Here is a 25629-nt window from a genome sequence, read left to right on the forward strand (position 1 = left end):
TACAGGACCACAACCACAGGACCATAGGACCACAACCACAGGACCATAGGACCACAACCACAGGACCACAACCATAGGACCACAGGACCACAACCACAGGACCACAACCACAGGACCACAACCACAGGACCATAGGACCATAGGACCACAACCACATGACCACAACCACAGGACCATAGGACCACAACCACAGGACCATAGAACCACAGGACCATAGAACCACAGGACCACAAACACAGGACCACAACCACAAGACCACAGGACCACAACCACAGGACCATAGGAACACAACCACAGGACCACAGGACCACAACCACAGGACCATAGGACCACAAATACAGGACCACAACCATAGGACCATAGAACCATAGTACCACAACCACAGGACCACAAACACAGGACCACAACCACAGGACCACAACCACAGGACCACAAACACAGGACCACAACCATAGGACCACAACCACAGGACCACAACCACAGGACCACAACCACAGGACCACAAACACAGGACCACAACCATAGGACCACAACCACAGGACCACAACCACAGGACCACAAACACAGGACCACAACCATAGGACCACAACCACAGGACCATAGAACCATAGGACCACAAATACAGGACCACAACCATAGGACCATAGAACCATAGTACCACAACCACAGGACCACAAACACAGGACCACAACCACAGGACCACAACCACAGGACCACAAACACAGGACCACAACCATAGGACCACAACCACAGGACCACAACCACAGGACCACAACCACAGGACCACAACCATAGGACAACAACCCAAGGACCATAGGACCACAACCAAAGGACCACAACCACAGGACCACAACCATAGGACAACAATCACAGGACCATAGAACCACAACCATAGGACCACAACCACAGGACCACAACCACAGGACCAAAACCACAGGGACCTTAGGACCATAGGACCACAACCAAAGGACCACAACCACAGGACCACAACCACAGGACCACAACCACAGGGACCATAGGACCATAGGACCACAAACAAAGGACCACAACCACAGGACCACAACCACAGGACCACAACTACAGGACCATAGGACCACAACCACAGGACCATAGGACCACAACCACAGGACCATAGAACCACAACCACAGGACCACAACCACAGGACCATAGGACCACAACCATAGGACCACAACCACAGTACCACAACCACAAGACCACAACCACAGGACCACAACCACAGGACCATAGGACCACAACCATAGGACCACAACCATAGGACCACAACCACAGGACCACAACCACAGGACCACAACCACAGGACCACAACCACAGGACCACAACCACAGGACCACAACCACAGGACCATAGGATCATAGGACCCCAACCAAAGGACCACAACCACAAGACCACAAACACAGGACCACAACCACAGGACCACAACCACAGGACCATAGGACCACAGCCACAGGACCACAAACACAGGACCACAAACACAGGACCATAGGACCACAACCATAGGACCATAGGACCACAGCCACAGGACCATAGGACCACAACCATAGGACCACAAACACAGGACCATAGGACCATAGGACCACAACCGTAGGACCATAGGACCACAACCATAGGACCATAGGACCACAACCATAGGACCATAGGACCACAACGACATGCCCATAGGACCACAACCATAGGACCACAACCGTAGGACCATAGGACCACAGCCATAGGACCATAGGACCACAACGACATGCCCATAGGACCACAACCATAGGACCACAACCACAGGACCACAACGACATGTCCATAGGACCACAACCACAGGACCATAGGACCACAACCACAGGACCACAACCACAGGACCACAACCACAGGACCACAGGACCACAACCAGAGGACCATAGGACCACAACCACAGGACCACAACCACAGGACCACAACCACAAGACCATAGGACCACAACCACAGGACCACAACCACAGGACCCCAACCACAGGACCACAACCACAGGACCACAACCACAAGACCATAGGACCACAACCACAAGACCACAAACACAGGACCACAACCACAGGACCACAACTACAGGACCACAACCACAGGACCATAGGACCACAACCACAGGACCATAGGAACACAACCATAAGACCACAACCATAGGACCACAGGACCCCAACCACAGGATCACAACCACAGGACCACAACCACAGGGCCACAACCACAGGACCACAACCACAGGACCACAACCACAGGGCCACAACCACAGGACCACAACCACAGGACCACAACCACAGGACCACAACCACAAGACCACAAACACAGGACCACAACCACAGGACCACAACCACAGGACCATAGGACCACAACCACAGGACAATAGGACCACAACCACAGGACCACAACTATAGGACCACAGGACCACAACCACAGGACCACAACCACAGGACCACAACCACAAGACCACAACCACAGGACCACAACCATAGGACCACAGGACCACAACCACAAGACCACAACCACAGGACCACAACCACAGGACCATAGGACCATAGGACCACAAATACAGGACCACAACCATAGGACCATAGAACCATAGTACCACAACCACAGGACCATAGGACCACAACCACAGGACCACAACCACAGGACCATAGAACCATAGGCCCACAAATACAGGACCACAACCATAGGACCATAGAACCATAGTACCACAACCACAGAACCACAACCACAGGACCACAACCACAGGACCACAACCACAGGACCACAAACACAGGACCACAACCATAGGACCACAACCACAGGACCATAGAACCATAGGACCACAAATACAGGACCACAACCATAGGACCATAGAACCATAGTACCACAACCACAGGACCACAAACACAGGACCACAACCACAGGACCACAACCACAGGACCACAAACACAGGACCACAACCATAGGACCACAACCACAGGACCACAACCACAGGACCACAACCACAGGACCACAACCATAGGACAACAACCCAAGGACCATAGGACCACAACCAAAGGACCACAACCACAGGACCACAACCATAGGACAACAACTACAGGACCATAGAACCACAACCATAGGACCACCACCACAGGACCACAACCACAGGACCACAACCACAGGGACCTTAGGACCATAGGACCACAACCAAAGGACCACAACCACAACCACAGGACCACAACCACAGGACCACAACCACAGGGACCATAGGACCATAGGACCACAAACAAAGGACCACAACCACAGGACCACAACCACAGGACCACAACTACAGGACCATAGGACCACAACCACAGGACCATAGGACCACAACCACAGGACCATAGAACCACAACCACAGGACCACAACCACAGGACCATAGGACCACAACCATAGGACCACAACCACAGGACCACAACCACAAGACCACAACCACAGGACCACAACCACAGGACCATAGGACCACAACCATAGGACCACAACCATAGGACCACAACCACAGGACCACAACCACAGGACCACAACCACAAGACCACAACCACAGGACCACAACCACAGGACCACAGGACCACAACCATAGGACCACAACCACAGGACCACAACCACAGGACCACAGGACCACAACCACAGGACCACAACCACAGGCCCACAAACACAGGACCACAACCACAGGACCATAGGACCACAACTACAGGACCACAACCACAGGACCACAACCACAGGACCACAACCACAGGACCACAGGATCACAACCACAGGACAACAACCACAGGACCACAACCACAGGACCACAACCACAGGACCACAGGACCACAACCATAGGACCACAACCACAGGACCACAACCACAGGCCCACAAACACAGGACCACAACCACAGGACCATAGGACCACAACTACAGGACCACAACCACAGGACCACAGGACCACAACCACAGGACAACAACCACAGGATCACAACCACAGGATCACAACCACAGGACCACAACCACAGGATCACAACCACAGGACAACAACCACAGGACCACAACCACAGGACCACAACCACAGGACCACAGGACCACAACCATAGGACCACAACCACAGGACCACAACCACAGGCCCACAAACACAGGACCACAACCACAGGACCATAGGACCACAACTACAGGACCACAACCACAGGACCACAGGACCACAACCACAGGACAACAACCACAGGATCACAACCACAGGACAACAACCACAGGACCACAACCACAGGACCACAACCACAGGACCACAACCACAAGACCATAGGACCACAACCACAAGACCACAAACACAGGACCACAACCACAGGACCACAACTACAGGACCACAACCACAGGACCATAGGACCACAACCACAGGACCATAGGAACACAACCATAAGACCACAACCATAGGACCACAGGACCCCAACCACAGGATCACAACCACAGGACCACAACCACAGGTCCACAACCACAGGACCACAACCACAGGACCACAACCACAGGGCCACAACCACAGGACCCAAACCACAGGACCACAACCACAGGACCACAACCACAAGACCACAAACACAGGACCACAACCACAGGACCACAACCACAGGACCATAGGACCACAACCACAGGACAATAGGACCACAACCACAGGACCACAACTATAGGACCACAGGACCACAACCACAGGACCACAACCACAGGACCACAACCACAAGACCACAACCACAGGACCACAACCATAGGACCACAGGACCACAACCACAAGACCACAACCACAGGACCACAACCACAGGACCATAGGACCATAGGACCACAAATACAGGACCACAACCATAGGACCATAGAACCATAGTACCACAACCACAGGACCATAGGACCACAACCACAGGACCACAACCACAGGACCATAGAACCATAGGCCCACAAATACAGGACCACAACCATAGGACCATAGAACCATAGTACCACAACCACAGAACCACAACCACAGGACCACAACCACAGGACCACAACCACAGGACCACAAACACAGGACCACAACCATAGGACCACAACCACAGGACCATAGAACCATAGGACCACAAATACAGGACCACAACCATAGGACCATAGAACCATAGTACCACAAACACAGGACCACAAACACAGGACCACAACCACAGGACCACAACTACAGGACCACAACCACAGGACCATAGGACCACAACCACAAGACCACAAACACAGGACCACAACCACAGGACCACAACTACAGGACCACAACCACAGGACCATAGGACCACAACCACAGGACCATAGGAACACAACCATAAGACCACAACCATAGGACCACAGGACCCCAACCACAGGATCACAACCACAGGACCACAACCACAGGGCCACAACCACAGGACCACAACCACAGGACCACAACCACAGGGCCACAACCACAGGACCCAAACCACAGGACCACAACCACAGGACCACAACCACAAGACCACAAACACAGGACCACAACCACAGGACCACAACCACAGGACCATAGGACCACAACCACAGGACAATAGGACCACAACCACAGGACCACAACTATAGGACCACAGGACCACAACCACAGGACCATAGGAACACAACCATAAGACCACAACCATAGGACCACAGGACCCCAACCACAGGATCACAACCACAGGACCACAACCACAGGGCCACAACCACAGGACCACAACCACAGGACCACAACCACAGGGCCACAACCACAGGACCCAAACCACAGGACCACAACCACAGGACCACAACCACAAGACCACAAACACAGGACCACAACCACAGGACCACAACCACAGGACCATAGGACCACAACCACAGGACAATAGGACCACAACCACAGGACCACAACTATAGGACCACAGGACCACAACCACAGGACCACAACCACAGGACCACAACCACAAGACCACAACCACAGGACCACAACCATAGGACCACAGGACCACAACCACAAGACCACAACCACAGGACCACAACCACAGGACCATAGGACCATAGGACCACAAATACAGGACCACAACCATAGGACCATAGAACCATAGTACCACAACCACAGGACCATAGGACCACAACCACAGGACCACAACCACAGGACCATAGAACCATAGGCCCACAAATACAGGACCACAACCATAGGACCATAGAACCATAGTACCACAACCACAGAACCACAACCACAGGACCACAACCACAGGACCACAACCACAGGACCACAAACACAGGACCACAACCATAGGACCACAACCACAGGACCATAGAACCATAGGACCACAAATACAGGACCACAACCATAGGACCATAGAACCATAGTACCACAACCACAGGACCACAAACACAGGACCACAACCACAGGACCACAACCACAGGACCACAAACACAGGACCACAACCATAGGACCACAACCACAGGACCACAACCACAGGACCACAACCACAGGACCACAACCACAGGACCACAAACACAGGACCACAACCATAGGACCACAACCACAGGACCATAGAACCATAGGACCACAAATACAGGACCACAACCATAGGACCATAGAACCATAGTACCACAACCACAGGACCACAAACACAGGACCACAACCACAGGACCACAACCACAGGACCACAAACACAGGACCACAACCATAGGACCACAACCACAGGACCACAACCACAGGACCACAACCACAGGACCACAACCATAGGACAACAACCCAAGGACCATAGGACCACAACCAAAGGACCACAACCACAGGACCACAACCATAGGACAACAACTACAGGACCATAGAACCACAACCATAGGACCACCACCACAGGACCACAACCACAGGACCACAACCACAGGGACCTTAGGACCATAGGACCACAACCAAAGGACCACAACCACAAACACAGGACCACAACCACAGGACCACAACCACAGGGACCATAGGACCATAGGACCACAAACAAAGGACCACAACCACAGGACCACAACCACAGGACCACAACTACAGGACCATAGGACCACAACCACAGGACCATAGGACCACAACCACAGGACCATAGAACCACAACCACAGGACCATAGGACCACAACCATAGGACCACAACCACAGGACCACAACCACAAGACCACAACCACAGGACCACAACCACAGGACCATAGGACCACAACCATAGGACCACAACCATAGGACCACAACCACAGGACCACAACCACAGGACCACAACCACAAGACCACAACCACAGGACCACAACCACAGGACCACAGGACCACAACCATAGGACCACAACCACAGGACCACAACCACAGGACCACAGGACCACAACCACAGGACCACAACCACAGGCCCACAAACACAGGACCACAACCACAGGACCATAGGACCACAACTACAGGACCACAACCACAGGACCACAACCACAGGACCACAACCACAGGACCACAACCACAGGCCCACAGGATCACAACCACAGGACAACAACCACAGGACCACAACCACAGGACCACAACCACAGGACCACAGGACCACAACCATAGGACCACAACCACAGGACCACAACCACAGGCCCACAAACACAGGACCACAACCACAGGACCATAGGACCACAACTACAGGACCACAACCACAGGACCACAGGACCACAACCACAGGACAACAACCACAGGATCACAACCACAGGACAACAACCACAGGACCACAGGATCACAACCACAGGACAACAACCACAGGACCACAACCACAGGACCACAACCACAGGACCACAGGACCACAACCATAGGACCACAACCACAGGACCACAACCACAGGCCCACAAACACAGGACCACAACCACAGGACCATAGGACCACAACTACAGGACCACAACCACAGGACCACAGGACCACAACCACAGGACAACAACCACAGGATCACAACCACAGGACAACAACCACAGGACCACAACCATAGGACCCCAACCAAAGGACCCCAACCAAAGGACCACAACCACAAGACCACAACCATAGGACCACAACCACAGGACCATAGGAACACAACCACAGGACCATAGGACAACAACAACAGGATCACAACTACAGGACCATTGGACCACAACCACAGGACCACAACCACAGGACCACAACCACAGGCCCACAACCATAGGACCATAGAACCACAACCATAGGACAACAACCACAGGACCACAATCACAGGACCACAATCACAGGACCACAACCACAGGACCACAACCACAGGCCCACAACCACAGGACCATAGAACCATAGGATCATAGGACCACAACCATAGGACCACAGGACCACAACCACAGGCCCACAACCACAGGACCACAACCACAGGACCACAACCACAGGACCATAGGACCACAACCACAGGACCACAACCACAGGACCACAAACACAGGACCACAACCATAGGACCACAACCACAGGACCATAGAACCATAGGACCACAAATACAGGACCACAACCATAGGACCATAGAACCATAGTACCACAACCACAGGACCACAAACACAGGACCACAACCATAGGACCACAACCACAGGACCACAACCACAGGACCACAACCACAGGACCACAACCATAGGACAACAACCCAAGGACCATAGGACCACAACCAAAGGACCACAACCACAGGACCACAACCATAGGACAACAATCACAGGACCATAGAACCACAACCATAGGACCACAACCACAGGACCACAACCACAGGACCAAAACCACAGGAACCATAGGACCACAACCAAAGGACCACAACCATAGGACCACAACCACAGGACCATAGGACCACAACCATAGGACAACAATCACAGGACCATAGAACCACAACCATAGAACCACAACCACAGGACCACAACCACAGGACCATAGGACCACAACCATAGGACCACAACCACAGTACCACAACCACAAGACCACAACCACAGGACCACAACCACAGGACCATAGGACCACAACCATAGGACCACAACCATAGGACCACAACCATAGGACCACAACCACAGGACCACAACCACAGGACCACAACCACAGGACCACAACCACAGGACCACAACCACAGGACCACAACCACAGGACCATAGGATCATAGGACCCCAACCAAAGGACCACAAACACAGGACCACAAACACAGGACCACAACCACAGGACCACAACCACAGGACCATAGGACCACAGCCACAGGACCACAAACACAGGACCACAAACACAGGACCATAGGACCACAACCATAGGACCATAGGACCACAGCCACAGGACCATAGGACCACAACCATAGGACCACAAACACAGGACCATAGGACCATAGGACCACAACCGTAGGACCATAGGACCACAACCATAGGACCATAGGACCACAACCATAGGACCATAGGACCACAACGACATGCCCATAGGACCACAACCATAGGACCACAACCGTAGGACCATAGGACCACAGCCATAGGACCATAGGACCACAACGACATGCCCATAGGACCACAACCATAGGACCACAACCACAGGACCACAACGACATGTCCATAGGACCACAACCACAGGACCATAGGACCACAACCACAGGACCACAACCACAGGACCACAACCACAGGACCACAGGACCACAACCAGAGGACCATAGGACCACAACCACAGGACCACAACCACAGGACCACAACCACAAGACCATAGGACCACAACCACAGGACCACAACAACAGGACCCCAACCACAGGACCACAACCACAGGACCACAACCACAAGACCATAGGACCACAACCACAAGACCACAAACACAGGACCACAACCACAGGACCACAACTACAGGACCACAACCACAGGACCATAGGACCACAACCACAGGACCATAGGACCACAACCATAAGACCACAACCATAGGACCACAGGACCCCAACCACAGGATCACAACCACAGGACCACAACCACAGGGCCACAACCACAGGACCACAACCACAGGACCACAACCACAGGGCCACAACCACAGGACCACAACCACAGGACCACAACCACAGGACCACAACCACAAGACCACAAACACAGGACCACAACCACAGGACCACAACCACAGGACCACAACCACAAGACCACAACCACATGACCACAACCACAAGACCACAACCACAGGACCACAACCATAGGACCACAGGACCACAACCACAAGACCACAACCACAGGACCACAACCACAGGACCACAACCACAGGACCATAGGACCACAACCACAGGACCATAGGACCACAACCACAGGACCACAACCACAGGACCATAGAACCATAGTACCACAACCACAGGACCATAGGACCACAACCACAGGACCACAACCACAGGACCATAGAACCATAGGCCCACAAATACAGGACCACAACCATAGGACCATAGAACCATAGTACCACAACCACAGGACCATAGGACCACAACCACAGGACCACAACCACAGGACCATAGAACCATAGGCCCACAAATACAGGACCACAACCATAGGACCATAGAACCATAGTACCACAACCACAGAACCACAACCACAGGACCACAACCACAGGACCACAACCACAGGACCACAAACACAGGACCACAACCATAGGACCACAACCACAGGACCATAGAACCATAGGACCACAAATACAGGACCACAACCATAGGACCATAGAACCATAGTACCACAACCACAGGACCACAAACACAGGACCACAACCACAGGACCACAACCACAGGACCACAAACACAGGACCACAACCATAGGACCACAACCACAGGACCACAACCACAGGACCACAACCACAGGACCACAACCATAGGACAACAACCCAAGGACCATAGGACCACAACCAAAGGACCACAACCACAGGACCACAACCATAGGACAACAACTACAGGACCATAGAACCACAACCATAGGACCACCACCACAGGACCACAACCACAGGACCACAACCACAGGGACCTTAGGACCATAGGACCACAACCAAAGGACCACAACCACAACCACAGGACAACAACCACAAGACCATAGGACCACAACCACAGGACAACAACCACAGGACCACAACCACAGGACCACAACCACAGGGACCATAGGACCATAGGACCACAAACAAAGGACCACAACCACAGGACCACAACCACAGGACCACAACTACAGGACCATAGGACCACAACCACAGGACCATAGGACCACAACCACAGGACCATAGAACCACAACCACAGGACCACAACCACAGGACCATAGGACCACAACCATAGGACCACAACCACAGGACCACAACCACAAGACCACAACCACAGGACCACAACCACAGGACCATAGGACCACAACCATAGGACCACAACCATAGGACCACAACCACAGGACCACAACCACAGGACCACAACCACAAGACCACAACCACAGGACCACAACCACAGGACCACAGGACCACAACCATAGGACCACAACCACAGGACCACAACCACAGGACCACAGGACCACAACCACAGGACCACAACCACAGGCCCACAAACACAGGACCACAACCACAGGACCATAGGACCACAACTACAGGACCACAACCACAGGACCACAACCACAGGACCACAACCACAGGACCACAGGATCACAACCACAGGACCACAACCACAGGACCACAACCACAGGACCACAGGATCACAACCACAGGACAACAACCACAGGACCACAACCACAGGACCACAACCACAGGACCACAGGATCACAACCATAGGACCACAACCACAGGACCACAACCACAGGCCCACAGGATCACAACCACAGGACCACAACCACAGGACCACAACCACAGGACCACAGGATCACAACCACAGGACAACAACCACAGGACCACAACCACAGGACCACAACCACAGGACCACAGGACCACAACCATAGGACCACAACCACAGGACCACAACCACAGGCCCACAAACACAGGACCACAACCATAGGACAACAACCACAGGATCACAACCACAGGACAACAACCACAGGACCACAACCATAGGACCCCAACCAAAGGACCCCAACCAAAGGACCACAACCACAAGACCACAACCATAGGACCACAACCACAGGACCACCACCACAGGACCACAACCACAGGACCATAGGACCACAACCACAGGACCACAACCATAGGACCATAGGAACACAACCACAGGACCATAGGACAACAACAACAGGACCACAACCACAGGACCACAACCACAGGACCACAACCACAGGCCCACAACCATAGGACCATAGAACCACAACCATAGGACAACAACCACAGGACCACAACCACAGGACCACAATCACAGGACCACAACCACAGGACCACAACCACAGGCCCACAACCACAGGACCACAACCATAGGATCATAGGACCACAACCATAGGACCACAGGACCACAACCACAGGCCCACAACCACAGGACCACAACCACAGGACCACAACCACAGGACCATAGGACCACAACCACAGGACCACAACCACAGGACCACAGAACCACAACCACAGGGACCATAGGACCATAGGACCACAACCAAAGGACCACAACCACAGGACCACAACCACAGGACCATAGGACCACAACCAAAGGACCCCAACCAAAGGACCACAACCACAAGACCACAACCATAGGACCACAACCACAGGACCACCACCACAGGACCACAACCACAGGACCATAGGACCACAACCACAGGACCACAACCATAGGACCACAACCACAGGACCACAACCATAGGACCACAACCACAGGACCATAGGACCACAACCACAGGACCATAGGACCACAACCATAGGACCACAACCACAGGCCCACAACCACAGGACCACAACCACAGGACCACAACCACAGGAACCATAGGACCACAACCAAAGGACCACAACCATAGGACCACAACCACAGGACCATAGGACCACAACCATAGGACCACAACCACAGGACCATAGGACCACAACCATAGGACCACAACCACAGGCCCACAACCACAGGACCACAACCACAGGACCACAACCACAGGAACCATAGGACCACAACCATAGGACCACAACCACAGGACCATAGAACCACAACCATAGGACCACAACCACAGGACCACAACCACAGGACCATAGGACCACAACCACAGGCCCACAACCACAGGACCACAACCACAGGACCACAGGACCACAACCACAGGACCACAACCACAGGACCACAGGACCACAACCACAGGACCACAACCACAGGACCATAGGACCACAACCATAGGACCACAACCACAGGCCCACAACCACAGGACCACAACCACAGGACCACAGGACCACAACCACAGGACCACAACCACAGGACCACAGGATCACAACCATGGGACCACAACCACAGGACCACAACCACAGGACCACAACCATAGGACCACAGGACCGCCAACCCCTCTTTTCTCTACTGCTACTCTCTGTTCATCATATATGCATAGTCAATTTAACCATACCCACATGTACATACTACCTCAACCAGCCTGACTAACAAGTGTCTGTATGTAGCCTCGCTACTGTATATAGCCTCTCTACTGTATATAGCCTCTCTACTGTATATAGCCTCTCTACTGTATATAGCCTCTCTACCTTATATAGCCTCTCTACTGTATATAGCCTCGCTACTGTATATAGCCTCTCTACTGTATATAGCCTCTCTACTGTATATAGCCTCTCTACTGTATATTGCCTCTCTACTGTATATAGCCTCGCTACTGTATATAGCCTCTCTACTGTATATGGCCTCGCTACTATATATAGCCTCTCTATTGTATATAGCCTCTCTACCTTATATAGCCTCTCTACTGTATATAGCCTCGCTACTGTATATAGCCTCTCTACTGTATATAGCCTCTCTACTGTTATAGCCTCGCTACTGTATATAGCCTCGCTACCTTATATAGCCTCTCTACTGTATATAGCCTCTCTACTGTTTATAGCCTCTCTACTGTATATAGCCTCTCTACTGTATATGGCCTCTCTACTGTATATAGCCCCTCTACTGTATGTAGCCTCTCTACTGTATATAGCCTCTCTACTGTATATAGCCTCGCTACTGTATATAGCCCCTCTACTGTATATAGCCTCTCTACTGTTATAGCCTCGCTACTGTATATAGCCTCGCTACCTTATATAGCCTCTCTACCTTATATATCCTCTCTACTGTATATAGCCTCTCTACTGTTTATAGCCTCTCTACTGTATATAGCCTCTCTACTGTATATAGCCTCTCTACTGTATATAGCCTCTCTACTGTATATAGCCTCTCTACTGTATATAGCCTCTCTACTGTATATAGCCTCTACTGTATATAGCCCCTCTACTGTATATAGCCCCTCTACTGTATATAGCCTCTCTTTTGTATATTGCCTCTCTACTGTATATAGCCTCTCTACTGTATATAGCCTCACTACTGTTATTTTTCACTGTCTTTCTACTGTTGTTTTTATTTCTTTACTTACCTATTGTTCACCAAATACCATTTTTTGCACTATTGGTTAGAGCCTGTAAGTAAGCATTTCACTGTAAGGTCAACTACACCTGTTGTATTCGGCGCACGTGACAAATAAACTTTGATTTGATTTGCCTCTATAGAATGAACCCTAACCCCTGAACTTGAATTGCCTGTACAGAAAGTATATGGCTCAATAGCGTAACTTTGTTTAAATCACGGCTTTCCAAACTTGTTCCTGGAGAGATACCCTCCTGTAAGTTTTTTTGCTCCAACCCCAGTTCTAACTAACCTGGTTCAGTTTATCAACCAGCTAATTATTAGAATCAAGTGTCCTAGATTAGGGTTGGAGTGAAAACCTACAGGACGGTAGCTCTGCAGGAACAGGACTGGAGTGAAAACCTACAGGACGGTAGCTCTGCAGGAACAGGACTGGAGTTAAAACCTACAGGACGGTAGCTCTGCAGGAACAGGACTGGAGTGAAAACCTACAGGACGGTAGCTCTGCAGGAACAGGACTGGAGTTAAAACCTACAGGACGGTAGCTCTGCAGGAACAGGACTGGAGTGAAAACCTACAGGACGGTAGCTCTGCAGGAACAGGACTGGAGTGAAAACCTACAGGACGGTAGCTCTGCAGGAACAGGACTGGAGTGAAAACCTACAGGACGGTAGCTCTGCAGGAACAGGACTGGAGTGAAAACCTACAGGACGGTAGCTCTGCAGGAACAGGGTTGGAGAGAGAACCTACAGGATGGTAGCTCTCCAGGAACAGGGTTGGAGAGAAAACCTACAGGATGGTAGCTCTCCAGGAACAGGGTTGGAGAGAACCTACACGACGGTAGCTCTCCAGGAACAGGGTTGGAGAGAACCTACACGACAGTAGCTCTCCAGGAACAGGGTTGGAGAGAGAACCTACAGGATGGTAGCTCTCCAGGAACAGGGTTGGAGAGAGAACCTACAGGATGGTAGCTCTCCAGGAACAGGGTTGGAGAGAACCTACACGACGGTAGCTCTCCAGGAACAGGGTTGGAGAGAACCTACACGACGGTAGCTCTGCAGGAACAGGACTGGAGAGAGAACCTACAGGACGGTAGATCTCCAGGAAGAGGGTTGGAGTTAAAACCTGCAGGACGGTAGCTCTCCAGGAACAGGGTTGGAGAGAGAACCTACACGACGGTAGCTCTCCAGGAACAGGGTTGGAGAGAGAACCTACACGACGGTAGCTCTCCAGGAACAGGGTTGGAGAGCCCTGGTGTAAATCACACAGACACCATCAGTGAGAGACAGAGAGTTGTCTGCCTGCGAGTCCTGGCCTCTGGCTCTGACCCCTTCACTACCTTTAACCTTTAACCTCCCATGAAATGTGGAGCGTAGGTGGTCCTCCAGACTACTGACTACCAAACCTGGGTCATATGAAGAGGAATGTTGCTTCTACAGAATGAACCCTTAGCCTTTAGCTCAGTGGGATAACATGCTCCTGATTCAAACAGGCAGACAACTGCCAGGTTTAATAGTGAGTCAACTTTTCAAGTACAGTCCGAGGCCCGATCGGTCATCTTCGTCTGTGTGACTGAGAGTTGAGGGAGAAGGAAGTGAGGGGAGAGAATACCAGGGTGTGTGTTGTGTGTGTGTGTGTTGTGTTGTGAGCCCGTGAGCCAGTGTCTCACCAGACTCATTAATCCAGACTCATTGAGACCGTCACCTCAGATCTACTGACGACCACGTGTCAACACAGATCCGCTTGCTCCAGCCCCACCTCACATCGCATGGCTACCCAGCAGCCTCTGCACGGCGAAGATTCACCCTTGACACACACATCGAAACGCCTCCGTCGAGCGGGCGCCTGGAGAAAGAGAGAGAGGAAGGGCAGTGATTGGTCAAAAAGAGATTCCATACAGAACCGTTGTTTCATTTTAGTGTAAAAAAAGCTGAATTTTTGTTGTGTAGAATAGACACACAAAACAAATACACAAACCAGGGGACACATGTAGCTAAGTCTGAAATTCACGCGGTGTAAAGTTTAAGTGAGACATAAGTGATGTTCTAAGCTTCGATTCGCGGGCAAAAAAAGAAGAAGAAGATTTAGCTAAGGGAAGTCATCTGCTCAAGATAAGTCTGTATACTTTGATAAAACTCTTATGACCTATCACCTGTAATCTTTGTTTGGTTAAGAAAACAAAGCGCCCCATCTTGAGATTCAGATTTATCCTCGCCACTATAAAGTGAACTGAAACCTGTAGCTGAATCGACGTTGATCTTTCACCCGGTAAGAATGGAGAATTCTTTCCACAGGCCTTTGGACAGGTTGTAGAATTAAAGGGCATTAAAATAAAATCACCTTGGACAGGTTTTCAGAAAGACTTACATTGGGTTCCTGCTCTGGGATATTCTGGAGTTCTGTTTCAGTACGCTCGCCATATTCCTCAAAATATTCCTCAAAATATTCCTCACCATATTCCTCAAAATATTCCTCAAAATATTCCTCACCATATTCCTCAAAATATTCCTCACCATATTCCTCACCATATTCCTCAAAATATTCCTCACCATATTCCTCAAAATATTCCTCACCATATTCCTCAAAATATTCCTCACCATATTCCTCAAAATATTCCTCACCATATTCCTCACCATATTCCTCACCATATTCCTCAAAATATTCCTCACCATATTCCTCACCATATTCCTCACCATATTCCTCACCATATTCCTCAAAATATTCCTCACCATATTCCTCACCATATTCCTCAAAATATTCCTCAAAATATTCCTCACCATATTCCTCAAAATATTCCTCAAAATATTCCTCACCATATTCCTCAAAATATTCCTCACCATATTCCTCACCATATTCCTCACCATATTCCTCACCATATTCCTCAAAATATTCCTCACCATATTCCTCAAAATATTCCTCAAAATATTCCTCAAAATATTCCTCACCATATTCCTCACCATATTCCTCACCATATTCCTCAAAATATTCCTCACCATATTCCTCACCATATTCCTCAAAATATTCCTCAAAATATTCCTCACCATATTCCTCACCATATTCCTCACCATATTCCTCAAAATATTCCTCACCATATTCCTCACCATATTCCTCAAAATATTCCTCAAAATATTCCTCAAAATATTCCTCACCATATTCCTCACCATATTCCTCACCATATTCCTCAAAATATTCCTCAAAATATTCCTCACCATATTCCTCACCATATTCCTCACCATATTCCTCACCATATTCCTCAAAATATTCCTCACCATATTCCTCACCATATTCCTCAAAATATTCCTCAAAATATTCCTCACCATATTCCTCACCATATTCCTCAAAATATTCCTCAAAATATTCCTCACCATATTCCTCACCATATTCCTCACCATATTCCTCACCATATTCCTCACCATATTCCTCACCATATTCCTCACCATATTCCTCACCATATTCCTCAAAATATTCCTCACCATTTTCCTCAAAATCAGAATTAGGATCAGGATCAGGGAATTCTGCACTGAATCATATCTGATCCCAAAGATAAATAAGTCAAATCAATCAATAAGTCAAATCAAATCAAATTGTATTGGTCACATACACGTGTTTAGCAGATGTTATGGTGGGTGGAGAGAAATGCTTGTGCTTTTAGCTCCAGCAGTGCAGTAATATCTAACAAGTAATATCTAACAGTTTCACAACATATACACAATACACACAAATCTAAGGGAATGTAATTAAAAATATATAAATATATGGACGAGCAATGTCAGAGCGGCATAGACTAAGATATAGTAGAATAGAATACAGTATATACTGTTGAAGTCGGAAGTTTACAAACACTTAGGTTGGAGTCACTAAACTTGTTTTTCAACCACTCCACAAATTTCTTGTTAACAAACTATAGTTTTGGCAAGTCAGTTAGGACATTTACTTTGTTCATGACACAAGTAATTTTTCCAACAATTGTTTACAGACAGATTATTTCACTTACATTCACTGTATCACAATTCCAGTGGGTCAGAAGTTTACATACACTAGGTTGACTGTGCCTTTAAACAGCTTGGGAAATTCCAGAAAATTATGTCATGGCTTTAGAAGCTTCAGATTGACTCAAATTATATCAATTAGTCTATGGGAGGTGTACCTGTGGATGTATTTCAAGGCCTACCTTCAAACTCGGTGCCTCTTTGCTTGACATCTTGGGAAAAATCAAAAGAAATCAGGAAAATAATTGTAGACCTCCACAAGTCTGGTTCATCCTTGGGAGAAATGTACAAACGCCTGAAGGTACTACGTTCATGTGTACAAACAATAGTACGCAAGTATAAACCCCATGGGACCACACAGCCGTCATACCGATCAGGAAGGAGAGACGTTCTGTCTCCTAGAGATGAATGTACTTTGGTGTGAAAAGTGCAAATCAATCCCAGAACAACAGCAAAGGACCTTGTGAAGATGCTGGAGGAAACAGGTACAAAAGTATCTATATCCACAGTAGAACAAGTCATATATCGACATAACCTGAAAGGCCGCTCAGCAAGGAAGAAGCCACTGCTCCAAAACCGCCATAAAAAAGCCAGACTACGGTTTCCAACTGCACATGGGGACAAAGATTGTACTTTTTGCCCTCTGGTCTGATGAAACAAAAATAGAACTGTTCAGCTATAATGACCATCGTTATGTTTGGAGGAAAAGGGGGAGGCTTGAAGGCTGAAGAACACCATCCCAACCGTGAAGCACAGGGTGGCAGCATCATGTTGTGGGGGTGCTTTGCTGCAGGAGGGACTGGTGCACTTCACAAAATAGATGGCATCATGACGAAGGGCAATTATGTGGATATATTGAAGCAAAATCTCATGACATTAGTCAGGAAGTTAAAGCTTGGTCGCAAACGGGTCTTCCAAATGGACAATGATCCCAAGCATACTTCCAAAGTTGTGGCAAAATAGCTTAAGGACAACAAAGTCAAGATATTGTAGTGGCCATCACAAAGCCCTGACCTCAATCCTATAGAAAATGTGTGGGCAGAACTGAAAAAGCTTGTGCGAGCAAGGAGGCCTACAAACCTGACTGAGTTTAAATGTATTTGGTTAAGGTGTACGTAAACTTCCGACTTCACCTGTTCATATGAGATGTTTAATCTGTTTGGTTTCATTACAAGATGAGTCAGAAGTACCAACATCACTTACCCTACAGCCAAGGACTTATTGGTTCAGACAGACAGACAGAAAGGGGCCATAAATGAATACACTATAATTTGGGACTTTAAGGCTAACCCTACCAGCATATGGTCCTTTTAGGCAGGGGTTAGTTTCAGACAAGGGGGTTAGTTTCAGACAAGGGGGTTAGTTTCAGACAGGGGGTTAGTTTCAGACAGGGGGTTCATTTCAGACAGGGGGTTAGTTTCAGACAGGGGGGTTAGTTTCAGACAGAGGGGTTAGTTTCAGACAGGGGGGTTAGTTTCAGACAAGGGCGTTAGTTTCAGACAGGGGGTTAGTTTCAGACAAGGGCGTTAGTTTCAGACAGGGGTTAGTTTCAGACAGGGGGTTAGTTTCAGACAGAGGGTTAGTTTCAGACAGGGGGTTAGTTTCAGACAAGGGGGTTAGTTTCAGACAAGGGGGTTAGTTTCAGACAGGGGGGTTAGTTTCAGACAGAGGGGTTAGTTTCAGACAGGGGGTTAGTTTCAGACAAGGGGGTTAGTTTCAGACAGAGGGGTTAGTTTCAGACAGGGGGGTTAGTTTCAGACAAGGGCGTTAGTTTCAGACAGGGGGTTAGTTTCAGACAGGGGGTTAGTTTCAGACAGGGGGTTAGTTTCAGACAAGGGGGTTAGTTTCAGACAGGGGGTTCATTTCAGACAAGGGGGTTAGTTTCAGACAAGGGGGTTAGTTTCAGACAAGGGGGTTAGTTTCAGACAGGGGGTTCATTTCAGACAAGGGGGTTAGTTTCAGACAAGGGGGTTAGTTTCAGACAGGGGGTTAGTTTCAGACAGAGGGGTTAGTTTCAGACAGGGGTTAGTTTCAGACAAGGGGGTTAGTTTCAGACAGAGGGGTTAGTTTCAGACAGGGGGTTAGTTTCAGACAAGGGCGTTAGTTTCAGACAGGGGGTTAGTTTCAGACAGGGGTTAGTTTCAGACAGGGGTTAGTTTCAGACAAGGGGGTTAGTTTCAGACAGGGGGTTAGTTTCAGACAGGGGGTTCATTTCAGACAGGGGGTTAGTTTCAGACAAGGGGGTTAGTTTCAGACAGGGGGTTAGTTTCAGACAGGGGGTTCATTTCAGACAGGGGGTTCATTTCAGACAGGGGGTTAGTTTCAGACAAGGGGGTTAGTTTCAGACAAGGGGGTTAGTTTCAGACAAGGGGGTTAGTTTCAGACAAGGGGGTTAGTTTCAGACAAGAGGGTTAGTTTCAGACAAGGGGGTTAGTTTCAGACAAGGGGGTTAGTTTCAGACAAGGGGGTTAGTTTCAGACAGGGGGTTAGTTTCAGACAAGGGGGTTAGTTTCAGACAAGGGGGTTAGTTTCAGACAGGGGGTTAGTTTCAGACAGGGGGTTAGTTTCAGACAGGGGGTTAGTTTCAGACAAGGGGGTTAGTTTCAGACAGGGGGGTTAGTTTCAGACAGGGGGTTAGATGAACAAAGGAGTGTCCATGATTTAGTGGGCCCAAAGTCTATTTGTGTGTGTGTATGTATATATGTGTATGTGTGCATGTGTGCATGTGTATGTGCATGTGAGTGTGTGTGTATGTGTATATGTGTATGTATGCATGTGTATGTGAGTGTGTGTGTATGTGTATATGTGTATGTGTGCATGTGTATGTGCATGTGAGTGTGTGTGTACATGAGTCTGAATACCCTAGTCTTGTGTTAGTGAGCTCTATTATCACGTCCCTAGGGGGACATTCCGAACGTGTTCGGGGATCTGGGGGCACTAGATATTATACCTCTCCAGCTCAGAGCTAACAGACACTTCTCAGGCAATGCCCTCTACTTTGCCCTGTTCACCTCCTCCTCTGTCCCCTCTCACCTCACCTCCTCCTCTGCCCCCCTCTCCCCTCACCTCCTCCTCTGCCCCCCTCTCCCCTCACCTCCTCCTCTGCCCCCCTCCCTCCCCCTCACCTCCTCCTCTGCCCCACTCTCCCTCACCTCCTCCTTGGCCCCCTCTCCCCTCACCTCCTCCTCTGCCCCACTCTCCCCTCACCTCCTCCTTGGCCCCCTCTCCCCTCACCTCCTCCTCTGCTCCACTCTCCCCTCACCTCCTCCTCTGCCCCCCTCTGCCCTCACCTCCTCCTCTGCCCCCTCTCCCCTCACCTCCTCCTCTGCCCCCTCTCCCCTCACCTCCTCCTCTGCCCCACTCTCCCCTCACCTCCCTTTGGCCCCCTCTCCCTCACCTCCTCCTCTGCCCCCTCTCCCCTCACCTCCTCCTCTGCCCCACTCTCCCCTCACCTCCTCCTCTGCCCCACTCTCCCCTCACCTCCTCCTTGGCCCCCTCTCCCCTCACCTCCTCCTCTGCCCCCTCTCCCCTCACCTCCTCCTCTGCCCCCTCTCCCTCACCTCCTCCTCTGCCCCACTCTCCCCTCACCTCCTCCTTGGCCCCCTCTCCCCTCACCTCCTCCTCTGCCCCCTCTCCCCCTCACCTCCTCCTCTGCCCCACTCTCCCCTCACCTCCTCCTCTGCCCCACTCTCCCCTCACCTCCTCCTTGGCCCCCTCTCCCCTCACCTCCTCCTCTGCCCCACTCTCCCCTCACCTCCTCCTTGGCCCCCTCTCCCCTCACCTCCTCCTCTGTCCCCTCTCCCCTCACCTCCTCCCCCTGTCCCCTCTCCCCTCACCTCCTCCTATGTCCCCTCTCCCCTCACCTCCTCCTCTGTCTCCTCTCCCCTCACCTCCTCCCCCTGTCCCACTCTCCCCTCACCTCCTCCTCTGCCCCACTCTCCCCTCACCTCCTCCTCTGCCCCCTCTCCCTCACCTCCTCCTCTGCCCCCCTCTCCACTCACCTCCTCCTCTGCCCCACTCTCCCCTCACCTCCTCCTTGGCCCCCTCTCCCCTCACCTCCTCCTCTGCCCCCTCTCCCCTCACCTCCTCCTCTGCCCCACTCTCCCTTCACCTCCTCCTCTGCCCCACTATCCCCTCACCTCCTCCTTGGCCCCCTCTCCCCTCACCTCCTCCTCTGCCCCACTCTCCCCTCACCTCCTCCTTGGCCCACTCTCCCCTCACCTCCTCCTTGGCCCACTCTCCCCTCACCTCCTCCTCTGTCCCCTCTCCCCTCACCTCCTCCCCTGTCCCCTCTCCCCTCACCTCCTCCTCTGCCCCACTCTCTCCCTCACCTCCTCCTCTGCCCCCCTCTCCTCTCACCTCCTCCTCTGCCCCCCTCTCCCCTCACCTCCTCCTCTGCCCCACTCTCCCCTCACCTCCTCCTCTGCCCCACTCTCCCCTCACCTCCTCCTCTGCCCCCCTCTCCCCTCACCTCCTCCTCTGCCCCACTCTCCCCCTCACCTCCTCCTCTGCCCCACTCTCCCCTCACCTCCTCCTTGGCCCCCTCTCCCCTCACCTCCTCCTCTGCCCCACTCTCCCCTCACCTCCTCCTTGGCCCCCTCTCCCCTCACCTCCTCCTCTGCCCCACTCTCCCCTCACCTCCTCCTTGGCCCCCTCTCCCCTGCCTCCTCTTCTGCCCTCCTCCACACTCCTCACCCCCCCCCACCCATCTAAATCCCATCAGCCCTTTTAACACTTCTTCAAACGGGAGTTATATTCCGCCACCCTGGGGACTGAACAGTCCTGGACTGACTAATGAACATGGGGACTGAACAGTCCTGGACTGACTAATGAACATGGGGACTGAACAGTCCTGGACTAACTAATGAACATGGGGACTGAACAGTCCTGGACTGACTAATGAACATGGGGACTGAACAGTCCTGGACTAACTAATGAACATGGGGACTGAACAGCCCTGGACTGACTAATGAACATGGGGACTGAACAGTCCTGGACTGACTAATGAACATGGGGACTGAACAGTCCTGGACTGACTAATGAACATGGGGACTGAACAGTCCTGGACTGACTAATGAACATGGGGACTGAACAGTCCTGGACTAACTAATGAACATGGGGACTGAACAGTCCTGGACTGACTAATGAACATGGGGACTGAACAGTCCTGGACTGACTAACGAACATGGGGACTGAACAGTCCTGGACTGACTAATGAACATGGGGACTGAACAGTCCTGGACTGACTAATGAACATGGGGACTGAACAGCCCTGGACTGACTAATGAACATGGGGACTGAACAGTCCTGGACTGACTAATGAACATGGGGACTGAACAGTCCTGGACTGACTAATGAACATGGGGACTGAACAGTCCTGGACTGACTAACGAACATGGGGACTGAACAGTCCTGGACTGACTAATGAACATGGGGACTGAACAGTCCTGGACTGACTAATGAACATGGGGACTGAACAGTCCTGGACTGACTAATGAACATGGGGACTGAACAGTCCTGGACTGACTAACGAACATGGGGACTGAACAGTCCTGGACTGACTAATGAACATGGGGACTGAACAGTCCTGGACTGACTAATGAACATGGGGACTGAACAGTCCTGGACTGACTAACGAACATGGGGACTGAACAGTCCTGGACTGACTAATGAACATGGGAGTTACATTCCTTCACCCTGCAGACTGATCGGTCCTGGACTGAATATACGACTGTCGACTAACTAATGAAAATACGTTTGCTGCCCTGTTAGCTCCCCTGGTCTGTACACAGAGAGGAAGCAGAAGCAGAGGAAGAGAATGAGAGTGAGGGAGAGGGGGAGAGCGAGAGAGAGACAGACAGAAAGGGAGAGAGAGAGAGAGAGACAGAAAGGGGGAGAGAGAGAGAGAGACAGACAGAAAGGGGGAGAGAGAGACAGACAGAAAGGGGGGAGAGAGAGAGAGACAGACAGAAAGGGGGAGAGAGAGAGAGACAGACAGAAAGGGCGAGAGAGAGAGACAGACAGACAGAAAGGGGGAGAGAGAGAGAGACAGACAGACAGAAAGGGGGAGAGAGAGAGACAGACAGGCAGAAAGGGGGAGAGAGAGAGAGAGACAAAAAGGCAGGGCCTTCATTGACCGGTCCTCTCTCAGCTGCTAGAGACCATATCCCAGGCAGATCACAGTTGTTACTCACGAATGAGAGAATGTTCCTAAATGACCAGTGCCGGGCCAGTTGACAGGCCATGAAGCAGAATATGGCCTTTCAAAACAAACAGCTTTTCTCAAATTTCTGAGGTTGATTATGATCACAGTAAATCCTTTTCTGGAACCCTATACCTTAGTCTGGGGTTGAAAATGGAACCACAGAACCCCGGAACCACAGAACCCCGGAACCACAGAACCCACTGTAAAACCCAGTGTATGATCAACAACCATTCATTTTAGCTCCTGTGTTTTCACCAGTTTACACTTGTGCATCCAATCATTATAAAGTTACTGCTACTTGATTTGTGGAGTGATAGAGAATGCCTCTGAAGTTGTCTTGGACACTTCTTGGCACGTATTGGTGTGGTGTTCGTGTGTGTGTGTGCATTTGTTTGTGTGCGTTTGCGTGTGTGCGTTTATATGTGTGTGCGTGCGTGTGTGCGTGCGTGTGTACGTGCGTGTGATAATAGACACAGATTAGCAGCACTGTGATAAAGAGCCTTTAAAGACCTTTACTTCCCTCCTCTCCATTCTGGCAGCAGGCTGCAGGCAGAAGTTAGTAGGCAGAAGTTAACAGGCAGAAGTTAGCAGGCAGCAGGCAGAAGTTAGCAGGCAGAAGTTAGCAGACAGAAGGCAGAAGTTAGCAGGCAGAATGCTGAAGTTAGCAGGCAGAATGCAGAAGTTAGCAGGCAGAAGTTAGCAGGCAGAAGGCAGAAGTTAGCAGGCAGCAGGCAGAAGTTAGCAGGCAGAAGTTAGCAGGCAGAAGTTAGCAGGCAGCAGGCAGATGTTAGCAGATAGAAGGCAGAAGTTAGCAGGTAGAAGGCAGAAGTTAGCAGGCAGAAGGCAGAAGTTAGCAGGCAGCAGGCAGAAGGCTGAAGTTAGCAGGCAGAATGCAGAAGTTAGCAGGCAGGAGTTAGCAGGCAGCAGACAGAAGTTAGCAGGCAGAAGGCAGAAGTTAGCAGGCAGCAGACAGAATGCAGAAGTTAGCAGGCTGAAG

This window comes from Oncorhynchus masou, unplaced genomic scaffold, assembly GCF_036934945.1.
Source record: "Oncorhynchus masou masou isolate Uvic2021 unplaced genomic scaffold, UVic_Omas_1.1 unplaced_scaffold_1650, whole genome shotgun sequence".
Classification (NCBI taxonomy): domain Eukaryota; kingdom Metazoa; phylum Chordata; class Actinopteri; order Salmoniformes; family Salmonidae; genus Oncorhynchus; species Oncorhynchus masou.